This window comes from Salvia hispanica, chromosome 1 (genome assembly GCF_029641045.1).
Source record: "Salvia hispanica isolate PSC_SH4W2 chromosome 1, Shi_PSC_v1, whole genome shotgun sequence".
In the NCBI taxonomy this organism is placed as follows: domain Eukaryota; kingdom Viridiplantae; phylum Streptophyta; class Magnoliopsida; order Lamiales; family Lamiaceae; genus Salvia; species Salvia hispanica.
In genome coordinates, this window is record NC_142692.1 from 62,056,502 (window position 1) to 62,074,785 (window position 18,284).

The 18,284-nt window shown below is 44.2% G+C and overlaps 2 pseudogenes; one reads left to right on the forward strand and one right to left on the reverse strand.

The window, feature by feature from the left end:
* LOC125217900 (uncharacterized) lies at positions 1 to 924 on the reverse strand (annotated as a pseudogene).
* A 90-nt stretch (positions 925 to 1,014) lies between these two features.
* Positions 1,015 to 4,651, forward strand: LOC125220271 (F-box only protein 6 pseudogene; annotated as a pseudogene).
* Positions 4,652 to 18,284: the final 13,633 nt, after the last annotated feature.

An 18,284-nucleotide genomic window follows, 5' to 3' on the forward strand; every position in this document is an offset into this window, starting at 1 on the left:
TAGTAGAAATCTTTGATTATTTTGTTAGGTTAAATGATCAAGGAAAAATATACAACTATACATCATACTGTTTCTTATTTTTCTAATCTACAAAATTGTTGTTCTCATAATGAGTCTAATTGTTGAGAATGTTCAGAAGGGAAACTCTGGTTTTGATCAGCTGCCTGAAGATTGATTCGAGATCTTCTTCAACAACTTGAATGTCTGAATCCATCTCTTTTATCCATCTCTTTTATGTGATTCACGAGCTCGTTTTCTTGGTTCAGTTGCAAGAATGATTCCACCTTGTTGAACTCATTTTCGTCAGCAGAATCTTTCTTTGAATGCATCAGCTTTGATAGCAAAGATCTCTTGCTTTCGTGCACCTTCGTTCCCAGCACGTAGGACAACAGAGACTCGAGCATGGAAATGGCAACAGACTCTGCATCCTTCAATATGGACCCATTATCACAAGTGGCCGAGGTGTTACGCCTCAAGTTCTTCAAACACTTTTGTATCATTTTCTTCGACTTCTTTCTGGAAGAAAGGTAGGCATTGATGCCTTGAACGTCCTTTCTCCTTACTGCAGACAGAAGATCTCTTAAATCTTCCTTTGCAAGAGAGATGACATCTTTAACTGAACTGCAAGCATCCAATAGCTTAATGTAATCATTCACACATTCCTCAGAAACAATCTGTTGAATGTGAGACAAAAGAAGGAAATCGTCAATGCTCTCATACAATTTTCTCAAGCCATTTATTTTTCCATTGAATGATGAGAGCGATGAACAAGTAGCTTCTGATGACCTCAATCTGGATAAGTTGTCTTCGAACTGTGAAACAGCAGGATGGGATGAAGATGGGAAACTAAGAGAGCGGCCGTGATGAAGAGCCATTGTTTTCTTTTTTGTTTTTTGTTCTTGGTGAAAATAAGGGATAGAATTGAATTGATGATTGATTGAAATAAATTGTGATGTATCTGCTAAATATATAGTAGTAGGGAAGAGGACACGAGGAATCTTCATTATTTTCTCAATGACAGATGATGGTGAGTTTGATTGTCTTAAAATATAGTTATCATAAAAAATGTAACGCATGAGGGTATTGCCGGTTCTGCTCTTGTGGAAGAAACAAAGGATCAGAATATAACATTATATTGTCTGTAGATCAACAATCAAAGTCTCATCATTATCTCTACAGCACAGTTGACCTTGCAATGAATGAGAGAGGGGGCGAGATCACACCTGTATATCGTTCATTCATGGCGTTGTGTACATATTATATAGTTTTGTACCCTCCAACAGATGCACAGATCTGCCAAATAGTAGTAATATTTTTTTCTTTGTTTTGTCTGAGATGCACACAAACTTCGTTATTGTTTAGCCAGCCTGTAATACTCCACTTTGGATCTGAATTCATGCATGAAAATGTGTTTGTCATAATGGTGGGAAACAATGCATAGACATAGCCCTATATGATGCGTGATTTTCATATGATTTGGCATCAAGAAAATTGTAAACAGCCAGATCATAAAATAAATAGTTTGAGATTGTGCTCTTGGAGAAGAAACGTATGATCAGAATATAGTGTTATTTTGTGTACAGATGAGCAATTCAAGTAGTCTCATTATCAATGAATATCCTTTAATACCTGTATTTCATGTTCTGTAAAAATATATTGTCCATCCATCTGTATATGTATATATATATATATATATATATACAACCATTTCTAGGCAGATGGCTGCAGAAATATGTCAGTTTAGTTTGCAGCCCTGTTTTGTACATTGAACAAGAGCAAAAACTGGCAGTTATTGCTTCAGCTTGACTCTAATTTCTCAAGAGAATGTGTGATAAGGTGCAAATACCGGAGTTTTTGAGGCCACAATTTATGGTCAAGGAGAAAACTGAGTAAGTTGAGTTGAAGAAGATAGAAAGAAACTTTATCAAGGCAAGGAAATCAGTTCAATAGAACTCACAGATTCATGTGTGATATTCCATCAGCCTCTAAGGGCTTAGAGATTTTCTTCCTAGAATTTTTTGAAGCCTTTAGATGAGGAGCTCCAAGAAGGCATGAGAGCTAAGTGAGCTAGACACATAGATAGGATGCAAGTTTTTTGAATCTGATTAACATTTATTTTCTTGCATCCTACACAAGTCAAGTTTTCTGAAGAAGGCTTCAGAGCGTTTCTTCTCATCAGAGCTCTTCCTGCAGACTTAGTTTGCTTGTTAGAGTTTTTGACGCGTTTACAGGCATCCAAACAAGGAGGTATTCTATAAGCTCCCCTTTTTCCTGTCTCGATTTTCGACAACTTGATGGCTACCTCACAGCCCATTTCTAGCTCCTATACAGTAGCAACAAATGATTATATATATCTATAACCTCTTTTTCCTGTCTCGATTATTAGTTATATTGTGTATATCAAACATGAATGAAAATTGTCGAACGAAGGATAGATTGTAAATTTGATGGATTTAGCCAAATGTGATAGTGGAATGAAAGATGACATAGTGAGATAATGAAAATGTGTGTGCAAGAAATGGCACGTGCAGTGAGACCGTAGAGCGTCCTTGGCCGAAGCAGCTAGCCGGCATTTCTTGGGATGCAGAGCTCTCTATCCTCGGAGTTCTCTACCAAGAGTTGAAGTAAATGCTCAGTTAATAATCGAGAGTTGATCGAGGAAGGTTACCTATGTCTATTGATATTGAAGTCATGATATTATGTATCTATTGTTTGTTAGTGTAATACAATAGTTATGGTTATTCATTGTTGTTATAGTTCATTTTAGTTGTGGGGCGGTAGTGATGTTTCTTAAATTGCATATATTGTTTTAATATTTATTTGATTTCTTAGTTAATTAAAATTGTTGTGACAAATAGGGCAATTGTGAATCAAGAAACAAAAGAATGTAAATAGAAACAGAATTTCCGTGGTTCACCAACGTTGTGTTGGCTACGTCCACGGACAAGAACGGAGAACAAATTGTATTATGACTGCGGTTTTTCAAATACAATGATTTCGTACCCTATTTCTATTTAAATAGGTACAAACGACGAACTGGGCCTAATACAACAATTAAGGCCCAAACAGAAAACATATCATACCGTCGGGTTGAAGTTTGGTTAGCGTCAAACAGTAATGATTCTTCCTAACAAAAATAAATATATATATTGAAAGTTATGATTAGATTTTCTTTCCATTCTACTTACTAATTGGGGTTGAAGTTTACGCTATTTCCTTATATCTTTGAGATAGGGCCTATATAAATAAAGACTTTATAATTAGTACTAATATTTTTGTTAGTAGTCTTTGAATTCACGGAGTACTAATATATTAAATTCCATAAACTGTGTTGATATTTATTTAATTACCTAGTTAATTAGAATAAATATATGGAAAGTTGTGATTTGATTTTCTTTCCATTCTAGATTAGGGGTCTTAGAGCCTATATTCTAATATTTTTGTGAGTATTCATTGAATTCACCGAGAAAAATATAAAAATGGTTGAATCGGGCAAAGCTAGAGCCTCAAAGAAAGGTAGAAAGGGGCGTAGTTGTGGAATTGGAAACGAGATCTGGAAAGATTTTCCTGAGGATCTGTTTGAAGGTGTACTAGCCAGAGTTCCTATAGCAACGTTTTTCCGGTTGCGTTCAGTTTGTCGGAAGTGGAATTCATTGCTTACTTCTCAAAGCTTCACCCAGCTATATGGTGAAGTAAAGCATGAAAAGCCTTGGTTCTATGGCATCACATACGAGAACGTATATACAAGAACGGGAGCAATGTAGGATCCTTCATCGAACAAGTGGCACCATCCAACTTTGCCTGCTTTTCCAACCGATGTGATCATGTCACCAGTGGCATCAGCTGGAGGTCTCATCTGCTTCGCTGACTACAGCCACATAAGCTTATACGTGTGTAACCCTCTGACAAGGTCATACAAGGAGTTGCCAGCCAGCTCTGTGAAGCCGGAGTGGCAGCGTATAGTTGTAGGGATGACGCAGACGCAGAATGGTGGGTATAAGATCCTTTGTGTTGATAGTGAGGCGGACTACCATGTGTACGACTCTGCAAATAACGCTTGGATTAGTCCAGGAAGCATGCGCCCGCATATCAAGCTTCCACCAGGGCTCCCGGTGTTCATGTGTGGGCGGTTGCAATTGAGGGGAGGCTGTATTTCATGCAGTCAAATCCGGACGGGCTCCTATCATATTATGTGGACACCGGGATGTGGAGGCAGTACATAGTCTCTGCCCCTCCTTACATGAATCTGTATGATTACGCATTGGCAGAGAGCAGGGGCAAGATCATGCTGGTGGGGCTGCGGAAGGATGATGCAGCGTCATGCGTATGCATGTGGGAGTTGGATATGACGACTCTGCTGTGGAAGGAGGTTGACAGAATGCCAAAAATATGGTGTGGAGAACTTTATCGAAAGAAGTACGTTACAATGAGTTGTCTGGGTAACAAAGCCTTCCTTATGCTAATCCTCACAGTAAACCAGATGGATCGATTTTTTACGTACGATCTATCCACCCGCGAATGGCGCAAGCTCTATACCCGGACCCAGAAGTCCCCTTCGATTGACGCCGGCTCTACTTTTCACCCTTGTTTGACTGCACTTTTATTTAATTGTTGGATAACGCTGCACTTTTATTTAATTGTTGGATTGTGATCCTCTACTGATAAAACTAGGAATTGTATTTCATTGAGATGATTTTGTGATACATTGTACATCCAATTTATAATACTAGAGAAATAAATGCATCTAGAAACTATGCACTTGGAACTACAACATTATTAATGTTATATACCTTGAAACTCTAAAGTGCCTCTTACCAATATTCTTGAGACCCCAATATTCTATTTCCAACACTCCCCCTCAAGTTAAGTTATGGGATTTCCGATACTTAACTTGCGAAGAGTCTGTGAGAAATCTTTTGCTTCAACTGCCTTTGTCAGAATATCTGCAAGTTGATCTTTAGACCGAACAAATGGGAACTCAATAATTCCCCCTTCAATATTCTCCTTGATAAAATGTCTATCTACTTCAACGTGCTTTGTTCGGTCATGTTGAACTGGATTTTCTGCGATACTGATCGCGGCTTTATTATCACAAAAAATCTGGCAGGTCTTCTGTGATAAAAAACCTAGCTCACCCATCAATCTTCTAAGCCATAAAACTTCAGTTAATCCATTCCGAATTCCTCTAAATTCAGCCTCTGCACTTGACAATGCTATGACCTTTTGCTTCTTGCTTTTCCAGGTGACCAGATTCCCTCCGACAAACGTGAAGTACCCTGAAGTGGATCTTTTATCAATCGGATTTCCAGCCCAGTCAGCGTCTGTGTAACCATGGATTTCTAGATGTTTTCCACGTCTGTACACTATCCCATGATCAAAAGTTCCTTAGAGATATCTAACGACTCTCAATGCTGCTTCTAGATGATCATCTTGAGGTTGGTGCATGAATTGGCTTATCACGCTAACTGCATAAGCTATGTCAGGTCTGGTATGTGAAAGATAAATCAGTTTTCCTACCAGTCTTTGATACCTCTCCTTATCTGCCAAATTAGCTCCTTCTGTGATTTGAAGCCCATGATTAACAGCAATTGGCGTGACTGCTGGCTTGCATTCCATCATGCCAGTTTCTGCCAGTAGATCTAATGTATACTTCTTCTGATTTATGAAGATTCCCTCTTTTGATCTTAGGACTTTGATAAGTCGAATTCTAAGCCTTGGTTACTGGTCAGTATGTCGTGAATTGCATGTATTATCTGCAAAACAGTTGCTTAAGTGTGCAGGATTGAAGGATCCAAGTCAGTAGGTGATGATTCGGGTGACGCAAGTGAAAAGGGCGCCAGAAGGGTGCGATACTGACCAGGATGCATGCCAGAGAAAAGGCTCGAGATGGAGAAGGAGGATAGCTGGGATGATCATTGACAAGGGCAAAAAGGTCAAAATGCGGGAGAAGTCTACCCTAAAAGCAAGGGCAAGCCTCCCTATAAAAGAAGCCACTTGGAGAGAGAGAAAGAGTTGGGTTAGAAGCTCTCCGTTCGTAATTCGAAATTAACACTTAGTAGAATTCTCTCTAGAAGATCCATCCTTCAGCATTATCCACCCTCTCGTTCCTCGCCACAGCCATGGTTACTTGACGTCCGGAGTCTGCCGGAGAAGTCATCAGTCCGCGTTCCAGCCAGTTATCGTGGCAGTGTAGGAGTATCATCGCCCGGAGTGGCACAAACAATCTTAATCGCTTTCCTAGTTTAAGTTTACTTGTTTTCATCGTTGGTTATTTGCAAACACTCATCGCTGTTGCTCTTTTGAAGTACTTTGTTATATTCTAACATTTACGTTATGAAGTTTCTATTTCGCATGTCGCTTTGGTTCGAGTTTGCTTCATTCTGCCTAGGAAAGTTAGATCTAGTTATTGCTTTCAATTTCTAAGTGTTTTCTTATCGAGGGTTGTTGATTCAAGGTGTAGCCATGTTTAGTCAAGCTTTCGTGCATGAGTTCTTTTCCGCGTTGTGATTACCACCTTGCATATCAGCCAGTAGAAGTCAAGTTACAGTTTCATTGTTTAATCTGAGTTTGAGCGTTTTAATCGATGGATCTTGAGTTTTAATTTACGAATCTGAAGTTCAGTTATGGTGTTTGTGCTCATATGATTTCTGTCAATACTTGGTGAAGAAGAAAACGTGGAAATCAACTTTACTTGGACCACTTTACTTTTAAGTTACTTTTGCTTTTGTTCCCTACTTTTCAGATGTACTGCCCAGACCTGTCAGAAGCCCCAGCCATCAGATATACCTTGTTGTCTAATTTTCCTCTTTTAGTAACTGTCTACTTTCCATAAGTCTCTGATACACCTTGTCCCCTATTTTCACGAACACTCCCACATGTCTGTTATTTTTCCGCCGACTAGTCAGTAGAGTACTACCTTTACTTCCTGCCTAGGTAAAATCTCAACCCAAGCGTGGTAGCTAACCAAACACCCAGGAAAGTCACCAGAGTTATCTAAACGTGTCCATCCTCGTGGGATTCGACCCTTACCTCCACTATACTAACCAGTAGAAGTGGGTTGAGGAAATTTGTTTGAAGCCAGGTCCCGGTTATCGTACCAACGACTCAGCTGGGTCGGGAATCACTTCCTAATTAGTTGGATACACTCAAATTTTCATACGAAAAACTAGGGAACAAACCTAACGAGCATCAAAATGGCACCGTTGCCGGGGATGGATGGCGTTCATACCTGTTATTGTGTGTGATCTTTTTGGTGTACATACTGTTTATAATTTTTCTTTTCTTTTCGTTTTCAGTTTATGAGAAGTGGCTCGGCTCCTGGCCAGTGGAGACCAAGGATACTTCCCCGAGGAACAATACTCGTTACCACTCGTTCTGGCCTGTCAACGGCACTGTCCGACCTAGGCACGAGTAGCGACGAAGAAAAGGAGGAATTAGAGTACCAATTCCTGGAGCTTCCACCCCAACCAGTAAGAACACTCGTAAGGATGGCTGATCAAGGTGAGGACGATCCCGAGCTAGCAACACTTACCGCACACGCTGACGGAGATCTCCCACAAGCCATAGTGGTCACCCCAGGCCAGACCGACTGTGATGTGAAACCCCACGTGATTGCAATCCTACCGACGTACTGTGGGAAGAGTTATGAAGGACCCTACGAGTTCTTAAATGAGTTCTGCAAGATCTGTAAGGCGCAGAGACGGCCAGCAGGAGCGAGCGAGGATGATTACAGACTGCAGGCCCTACCTTTTGTCCTAAAGGGAGAGGCCAACACTTGGTTCATGCGCCTGCCAGCCGACTCTATCATTACATGGGCCGACTTCAAGTCAGTTTTCCTAACCGAGTTTTTCCCGTCTTCGAAGACAAGTGCATTGAAGAGGAAAATATCGTGCATAAGGCAAGAATATGATGAAACCCTGAGCGAGTACTGGGAGAAGTACATGAGCCTTCTGGAGTCATGCCCCAACCATCGCATGAAGGAGATAGAGGTGCACCACACCTTCTATGAGGGGATGAACAAGGAAACCAAGGATATGGCGAATTCATCATCTGGAGGAGATTTCACCCAGTTAAGAGTAAGTGAAGCCAAAAAGGTGTTACGCAAGCTATTGAATGCGAAGAAGACGTACGACAACGCGAGAGATGGGTACATCAGAGAAAGGGTAGCGAGTGCTTCGGCTACTGACCAGGAGGAATGGATGGACTTGAAGATGGAGGAATTAAAGAAGGAATTGCTGACTGCAATCAAACAGAACACTCCACCACCTTCTCCAACTGGAGGCCAAGAAGCCCCAGCACTACTATACGATCAGCCGGACAACTCACTGGATGTGGAGCAAGCAAATGCCGCAGGATACTACAATTCCAACGGCAATTGGATTCCGGGGAAACAAAGAGATGCACCATGGAGGGACCACCAAAATTTCCGATGGGGAGATGGAAATCAGAATCAGAACCAAAATCAAGCTCCAAATCAACCCAACCCCCAACCGAACCAATATCCCAACCGCGGACCAACAAACCCTGACTACCAGTCTAACTGGGTAGGAAGAAACCAGCATCCTTAGAACCAAAACTCTCAAAACCAGAACCTGAACCCTCCGAACCCTACCTATGTGCCACCCCATCAGCGAAACTCTCAAAACCAAAACCAAAACCAAAACCAGCACCAATTTAACCCAGGGCCTCAACATAACACCCACCACCAAAACCAAAGTCAGTACCAGCACAACCACGATCAGTATAACCCTCCTGCCCAGTATAACCAGTACCCACCGAACCAAAACCAACAAAATTTCTCAGGCTACCAGTCAAACCCACCACCTCAGTATAACCAGCATCAGAGCTCGAACCAATTCCATCACCCAAACAGGTCGAGGAGGTCCGTGGAGGACATGATGGGAGAGATGCTTGCCTCGCAGCAAAGCATTAAAAATGACTTGCAGTCCAGTAATGAAACAATGCAAGGAATGCAAAGTGCCCAGAAGGTGCATAGGGCAAATATGGATATGATGAACAGGCAGTTGGCCCAGCTCGCTAACTCGGTGGGCGAAATGAAGGGGAACTCAGGGAAACTCCCGTCTACATGTCCATGTACCGGAAAAGGCAAATGTGAGCAAGATTACACTGCGGTCCGGAACAGCTTACAACGGACCTCAGCTCAAGAACCCTGTTGGGGAGTCTAATAGAGAAAGGGTGTTGAGCGACGTCATTCCAGCGGAAGAGCTCAAGAGGCCTCTACCTCAGATGGAGGATCCATTTTTTCTAAACAAGGAACCCACCGTGGAAGAAAAGGAGGGAGAAACACAACCTGGAAATGAGCAACCGGGAGGAGTAATGCCCACATCGGAACCTCAAACCCAGGAGGAGCCAAAGGGAATTCCACAAGGACTGACTGGAGAGGCTAAAGGAGAAAAACCGTTTCCATATCGGTTTGTGACGAAGAGGAAGAAAGAAAACCCTGTGGATTTCATGTCGATCTTTAGGAAGCTGGATGTCACCATACCATTCCTCCAAGCCGTGAGACTGCCCCCTCTGGGGAAGTTTATAAAGGAGTTCATAGCTGGGAAGGCCCAGGAGGATGGAAAGATCATGGTGGAGGGAATAGCGTCAGCCATTGTACAGGAGAAGCTACCACCCAAGAGAGCCGACCCAGGTATGTTTACCCTGCCCATAACGATTGGAGATGTGAAAATCGAGCATGCAATGTGTGATTTAGGAGCATCCATCAATGTTATGCCGTTATCCATTTATAATCGGTTAAAGGGGGTAAAATTGTCGAATACTAGGGTGTTGATCCAACTGGCTGATAGGTCATGTATCAATCCTGAGGGTGTGTTAGAAAATGTGCTGGTCAGGATACAGAACTTTACTTATCCCGCTGATTTTTATGTCATTAAAATGAGTGAACCAGAAGCTAGGGAGTCTAGCGGGATATTGTTAGGTAGACCATTTTTAAGAACGGCCAAAACAATTGTGGATATGGCCGAGGGGACAATATGCATTGACTTTAATGGTGAGAAATTTGTATTTGACATTAATGAAGCCATGAAAAGACCAATAGATTCTGAAAATCTATGTTATGTTGATGTAATTGACCCCCTAGTCCAAGAATTTCTTGAGACCGAATTATTGCAGGAAAAGCTCCAAGCCTTGGATGTGTATGCCCAGGCTGATGTGGAAGCAGCCGCATGGTGTGATCTGATCAGTAGCCGAGGGTTGACTGACGAAGAGATCGAAGAAGCAATTACGGAATTCTGTCAGAAGTCAGAACTAGCAGGATCCGTAGGGGCCGTGATACCGGCCAGTGTGGAGGAATAATCAGATGCTGAACAGGAACAAGAGGAGGATTCAAAGAAGAACCCTCTACCTACGGACACACTACCCCCGCAAGTGGAGTTGAAAAAGTTGCCAGCAACCCTTAAGTATGCCTACCTAGGGGAGGAAGACTCATTCCCCATAATCATCAACAGCGGGTTGACTGAAGAACAAGAGGCAAGACTACTGACCGTGCTGAGCAAAAATAAGAAGGCTATTGGATGGAGCCTTACGGACCTGGTAGGTATAAGCCCGGACGTCTGCATGCACCACATTAGGCTAGAGGATGGAGCCAAGGTGCATAGGGACTCTCAAAGAAAGGTGAACCCAAACATGCTCTCACTGGGCATTATATACTCGGTGCCAGACAGTGAATGGGTTAGCCCAATCCATATGGTCCCCAAGAAGTCAGGGATCCAGGTGATTAATAATGAGAGGAATGAACTAGTGCCCACCAGACTAGTTACTGGGTGGCGAATGTGTATAGATTACCGGAAGCTGAACGCTGCAACCAGGAAAGACCACTTCCCCCTGCCATTCATCGATCAAATGCTGGAGCGACTGGCTGTGAGGAAGTACTTCTGCTTTTTGGATGGGTACAGTGGATACTTTCAAATTTATGTGAACCCGGAGGACCAGGATAAGACCACGTTCACGTGCCCGTTTGGAACCTATGCGTATAGGCGTATGCCATTTGGTCTATGCAACGCCCCCGGTACTTTCCAACGGTGCATGATGAGCATATTCTCGGACATGATTGAAGATTGTATAGAAATCTTTATGGATGATTTCACTGTCTATGGAGACTCTTTCGACTCGTGCTTGCAACATTTGGATATGGTGCTAGGAAGGTGTCAAGCAAGGAGTCTGGTCTTGAACTTTGAGAAACGCCACTTTATGGTTACAGAAGGAATTGTTCTAGGACACGTGGTATCAGAAAAAGGAATCTAGGTGGATCAAGCTAAATTGGATGTCATATCCAAACTACCCTTCCCTACTGATCAGAAAGGAATAAGAGGTTTCCTTGGCCATGCTGGATTTTATCGAAGATTTATCAAGGATTTCGCCAAGATTGCCCAACCGCTTACCAGGCTTCTCCAGAACGAGGTGGAATTCGTCTTCGATGAGCATTGCAAGGCTGCTTTCAACCTCCTCAAGGAAAAATTGATTTCTGCACCGATCATTCAGGCTCCTGACTGGGATCACCCCTTCGAGGTGATGTGCGATGCTAGTGACTATGCAGTGGGGGCCGTGCTGGGTCAGAAAATAGACGGAAAAAGATACGTGATATTCTATGCATCAAAAACCCTGAATCAAGCCCAACGGAATTATGACACCACCGAGAAGGAGATGTTGGCGGTTGTCTATTCGTTCGAGAAGTTCAGACAGTACCTACTGGGATCCAGAGTCATCGTCTATACTGATCATGCGGCGATCAAGTATCTCACCGCGAAGAAGGAGTCAAAACCCCGACTGATCAGATGGGTGCTGCTTCTACAAGAATTCGACTGGGAGGTAGAAGACAAGAAGGGAGTTGAGAACAAGGTAGCAGACCACTTGAGTAGAATAATACAAGAAGGGAACAGTGAAGATGTAAGGGATCGATTCCCGGAAGAGCATTTATGTGAAGTAATTTTCTCCGCGAAAAAAATCGATTGGGAAGAGGTAATGAGACTTACTGGTCAGGACGCAACAACCAAGGGCAAGGAGAAAGTGGGACAGGAACCCTGGTATGCGGACTTGGGCAAACTACTTAGTAACAGGAGAACTGCCAATGGTGCCAAACGTAACAAAGGCTCAGAGGATGAAGATCAAGAGCGAAGCAAGGTATTATTTCTGGGACGATCCATACTTGTGGAAGGTAGGAGCAGACCAGGTCATTAGAAGATGTGTTCCTGACTGGGAGCAACGGGATGTACTGACGCACTGCCACTCCTTGGCATGTGGAGGACATTTCGGGCCAAGAAAGACTGCCAGGAAGGTGCTAGATAGCGGATTCTACTGGCCAACCCTGAATAGAGATGCATACGAGTTCTGCAAAGGTTGTGACCGTTGCCAACTGACCGGTGGAATCTCCGCGAGAGATGAAATGCCACAAGTTCCAGTGATAGTTTGTGAGGTGTTCGACATCTGGGGTATGGACTTCATGGGTCCTTTTCCCTCATCTTATGGGAACTCCTACATCTTAGTGGCAGTTGACTACGTGTCAAAATGGATAGAAGCCAAGGCCACAAGCACTTGTGAATCTAAAGAAGTCACCAAGTTCCTCAAGAGTCATATATTCAGCCGATTTGGGATACCAAGGGCAATCAACTCCGATCCAGGGACTCACTTCTGCAACCGAACGGTCGAAGCTTTGATGAAGAAATACGGAGTTCATCACCGCCTATCCAGTCCTTACCACCCCCAAGCCAACGGGCAGGCAGAGATCTCAAACAGGGAAATAAAGAGCATTTTTGAGAAGACAGTCAACCCCTCCAGAAAAGATTGGAGCATAAGGTTGGAAGATGCTCTGTGGGCATATCGGACAGCATACAAAACTCCTATAGGGATGTCCCCCTATCGCATCGTCTTTGGGAAGATTTGTCACTTGCCAGTGGGAATGGAACACCGAGCATACTGGGCAGTACAACAGGTTAATATGGATGCTAAGGCCTGTGAAGAGGAAAGGAAGCTACAACTACAAGAACTGGAAGAACTCAGATTGGAGTCGTTCGACTCAGCCATGTGGTATAAAGAGAAAACAAAGATGTGGCACGACAAAAATCTGAGAACCAAGGATCTCCAAGTTGGTCAGAAAGTACTACTCTTCCAGTCAAGACTGAAGCTAATGCCTGGGAAACTCAAATCCAAATGGGCAGGACCTTACATTATCACTGCATTACGTGCTAATGGAGCGGTCGAAATTTCAGGGAGTATCCCTAACTCTGAACCTTTTGTCGTTAATGGACATAGATTGAAAATATACAGGGAAAATGAAGAGGTGTGTGTAGTGGAAGAAATTCCACTACATTTTAAGAGCGTCTAAATGACCAGTAGGAAAGGGATTTGAAGTTTCACTTGGTCAGCGGCATATGTAATGTACTTACTGACTAGGTAAAACATCAAATACCCTTAGTAATTATGTAAACATTGTAAATATTTGGTAATTTAATTTAAGTCAAGAAAGAAAAACAACAAAAAGATTTTTTTTCGGATCTTAAATATTAATTCGGAGTTCGTACTGACCACGAAAATACCACTTGGGTGAAACTTTGAATTATATTAAAGAGCCATTTATTTACTTTTTCTATTTCTAGATAATTGAGAAGAGGGAGTTGAGTAAAGTTTGAATTTTGGGTGTGTTGCAGCTTTGCAGGCGAGTGCAGAGACTGGGAGGCGCGTGAGGCAAGGACGTGACAAGCAACGTCCAATCGGCTGCCAGCAAGCACAACCGCCTCCCACACGAAGCGTCTCAACCGAGCGACCGCCTACAACCGGTCAAAACCCTCAACTGCCCACCACTCTATAAAGCACCCCACCGCCTACTCCCCTTCACTTTACAAACCCTCACCCGCACTCTCTCTCCCACAACCGCAACCCCCACTCCGAAAAACTACCACACACTAAAGAAACCACCGCAAACCACCACCGGTACAGCCATGGCAAAGAAAAAGGCAACCATCAACCGAGCATCTACCACCGGCGGGGCCTCGTCTGAACCTCAGCCAACAGTCGAACCGCGGCCGCCAAGCCCACAACGATCACAACCACCGCCGACGACACAAATTCCGGCGATGATTCCTCTAGACGCACTGGCGGCGTTTCTAAGCCAACAGGACCCCAATAGAGACTGGACAGCAGCCCTAGCCGGATTTGGCTTAACCGGAGGAGCACCGGCGACATCAAACCCTACCCCAACCACAACCACAGAACAACCACCCACTACTACCCCAAAAACCTCAATTCCAACGTCCGAAAATATTCCCTCAACAATTGCTGCACAATCAGAACCCTTCCACCCTTCTCCCATACACCAACAAACAGAGCCGCTGGACGTCAGCCCTCTTTCAGCCTATTAGGATCCCAACTGGAGAGAAACAGAAGACAAGGAGAGTGAAGGGAGAGCAAGCGAGAGCGAGAAAGGTGAAGCAGAGGAAGAGATAGATCTGAACGAGACGGCAAGGAAGCAAGGAATAATGACGGATGAAGAATTCCAAAAGGTTTTAGGCAAAGGAGATCGAATCGTGATAAACCCTGAAGGGGTGGCTGAGGTACTGGACCTCGCATCCCAGGCAGTAGGAAAGGGGGAAGCAACAAAGGAAACGGAAAGGTCGGAAGAGGTAGCCCACCAATCAGTAGAGGAAAAGACAGACGAACAACCGAAAGGGGCCGAACACATTGAAGAGAAGAGACAAGAACCAGAAGCACATCAAGTGGAAGCCTCAGTGGCAACAAAATTGAAACCTGTAAAGAGGAGGCTAGTGTTGAAAAACGACCCCAAGGCAGAAAGGCAGAAACCCCAAAGAGTGTCACAGAGATGCTTAGGGAAATGGACGTCCAACAAGGCAGGAGCAAACACAGCAGCGGACGCAGTGGAGGTTTCGAGTGATGACGAGAGGACTACTCCTACAAAACCTGGGGAGGAGCCCTCGAATGCTAGCCAGGAGGACACCCAATTGGCAACAGGGACAGTATCAGCAACGCCGACTGACCAGGAGGAGAATACTGACAAGGTGGCTGAGGGTCTGGACCTCGCATCAGAGTCAGTAGGTCGGGAGGAGGCAGCAAAAAGTGATACTAGTGCCCGCATGGTGGCCGAGCCTACCGCCCAGGAGGACACTTCAACAAGCCGACGAGGAAGCAGAGGCAATGGATGTCGAAGAGACCAAATACATTCAAGAAAGGGAGAGGAAGGGGAAAGCCCCTGTCAAGAAGAAACAAGTCATGAAGAAGCAGCGCACTGCCAATGCAAGCATAGTGATCAGAGAGCCGGAAGAGAAAGAGAGATCAAGCGACACAGACTACAATTCCAGCGAGGATTCTGACTTAGAAAGTGATATCTCTCTGGAAGAAGAAGACTATCACGAGCAACAGCTCCCAGACGACCACCTTGAACTAGTCCACCCTCCGGTAGAAAGGATCGTGTACCGGCGGTGGAGGGTAACGCTCAATGATGAGCTTATGGAGGACATGAAGCACTACGACACCCAAAAGCTTCAAGATGCATTTGACGACAAGGATGACAGTAGCAAGCAAGTCAAGTGCGGAAAGGTACTCCATATACCCTCTTTGGATGAGTTGTTTGTTCGTGATTCATTCCTGGCTAGTATGGAAGCATTGGGTTTTGAATGGCTGTTAGAGAATAGGGACCCAGAGATATCTGTGAGATTGGCGAAGGAGTTCTTCACCACGTTTAGGTTCCAACTCACTACGGACCTAGACGAGGTGTCAATCTCTTTTAGGATATTTGGTGGAGAACTGTCGATGAGTCTGATAGAGTGGACTGTGCGATTGGGTATGTGTAGCCTGGAGGAGGCTATAGGGCCGGACTGGAGAAGCCGTGAAAGGGGGGGTACCGAGGCGACATATAGAATTTGAGCCCCAGGAAGCCTGGGAGGAGTTAACCCACCCCAATGCTGGCCAGTTCGCCTCCACAAAATCCAGATCCACCCACTTCAACAATTCCATGCTGCGATTGGTGCAGCTCTACTTAGGTTACAACCTACTGGGGCAGAGCAACTCCGCTGCAAGAACGTCCATGACCGAACTATACTTGGTATGGTGCGCTAAGCATGGAAGGAAACTGCACCTAGGGTTTTGGACAGCCTACCAATGCCACCTGATAGCCACCTACCCAGCTAGAAACTTGTCGCTCTGCCACATACTAGGAGCCTTCGTCCGCAACAATATCATCATAACAGAGGCAGAGGACCTGTCTCCAATGTACATGGTCGACGCTCCTGGCCTATTTGATATACCCTTCTTCGTCCGCACCAACTTGGTGTACTACAGAGAAGGTGTACCCCAGTTCTACCCTATGGGAGAAGCCCCTGGAGGAAGGGCACAACAAGGCCAGGAAGTGCAAGCTGCCCAGATCGACCAAGCGCAGAGGCTGAGACAAGAAAACCTGGAGCGGGCAGTGACTGAGCTGGCTGAGGAGAACAGACAATCGCGGGCAGAGATGGCAAAACTGACAGCCCTAATGCAGAGTATACTAAAGGAGTTGGCACGAGGGAAAGCAAGCAATGGAGCTGGACCAAGCGGACATGGAGGACAGGAAGAAAAACCCACCGGACCTGAGGAAGAAGACGGCGAGGGACAACAAGAGGATGGTGACAACCAAACCGGACCTACTGAAGAAGAACAACCGGACCCACCTGCACAGAACCCTGCCCCAAGAAGGAGCAGGAGGAACATCTGACCGAACCACCCCCAACTGACCAGTTAGTTTTCTTTTTAATTTTTAAGTTTTTTTTCTTTTGTTTATGTTTTCGTACTTTTATTAAATAGGTAGATTTATGTGTTTTAATTGTATGCAAACCCCATTCATAACACTTAGCCTATTTAATAGTCTAAGTGTGAGAAGTAAAGGGTTTGCTACTTCGGTGCATGTATTTTATTATGTTTTTCTTTGTGTTTTGTAGTGGCATGTCACCTCACACTTAGCCTACTGCGTAGTCTAAGTGTGAGGAGTTTATATGTTTATAGTTCATGTTTGTAAATATATTGCTCTGTTGTGTTTATAAATCTAGGTATATATCTGAAACTCTCCCACTAAGCCTATTGCATAGTCTAAGTGTGAGAAGTTTTTAGATATAATATGTGTTTGTTATAAGTGTGTGTCTATCATACTAGCCATTCCCAATTTTCACTTCACATCACGTATCTGGGGCAGACACCTGTGAAGTGAGGGGGGAGCAAATGGTCAGTATGACATGTATATATGTGTTATTTGAGTCAGTGCATGTTAGTTTTTTTTAGGGTTTGTTAGGTCTAGGAATTATGTGTTATGTTTCATGAATGGGCTTAAAACTCAACTGCCTCGAACTGACGGTGAGGGGAATTGAGGGAGATAGGGCATGCCGGAAAACAAAAAACCACCCCCTTCAGTAACCCCTAGTCAGTATAGATGATGCGAGTATGAAGGAAAAACTCATCCCTTAGGACAGACACGAAAACCCTCTTAAAAGGTGAGTTAAAGGCCTAAAGAGGAACCACTTTCCACTAAATACTGAAAAAAGAAGAGAGGCTACCACATGATGTCTAGGGTAAGGTGACCGCGTGTAGCAAACCCCGAAGGCAGTAGGAAACCCCCTCCCAAAAAAAAAAAAAAAATAATCTACCCTTAGAACCCCATTTTCTAGCCTAACTTATACCCCGAAATAACCCATCAGCCACTGGAACTGTGTGCGTGCAAGGCATGAGGCAAGGAAGCAACTGCCCAGGAGGACATACAAAAGAGACCAACTGAAGAAAAGAAAAGCAAGGAAAGAAGGAGAAAATCGATCTGAGATTTCCAGATCCAAAAAATAGAAGAAGGAATAAGGGTGGCAAAGCCACAGAAAAGGAATTTGAAGAAAATGGTCGCAGATACTTGACCACAAAAAGAGAAAGGAGAAGAAGGAATAAGGGTGGCGAAGCCACAAAGAAGCTACTGACCAGTTGGAAGCCAATGTCAGAGATTGTCCAGCCGAAGAAGAAGCCCTAGCTAGAAGCCCGAATGCACACAGTTCTCCCTCATCAAATAAGTAGTTATTGTTTGAACCTTAGAGCCTTAGGGACAACTACCCCAAACACTACAAGCCACTAGCCCCATTACAAGCCTTAAAGACCTTCGGGAGCTGCATGTGAGATCTGAGTCCGAAACATCTGTGGTTAAGCATTGAGAGAAAACACTCCTAACACCCCCTGTGAGGAATGAGTGACTGAGTGAACCCAATGTTTGGCCTAGAATTGGGTGATCCTGACAAGCGGATATACTGATT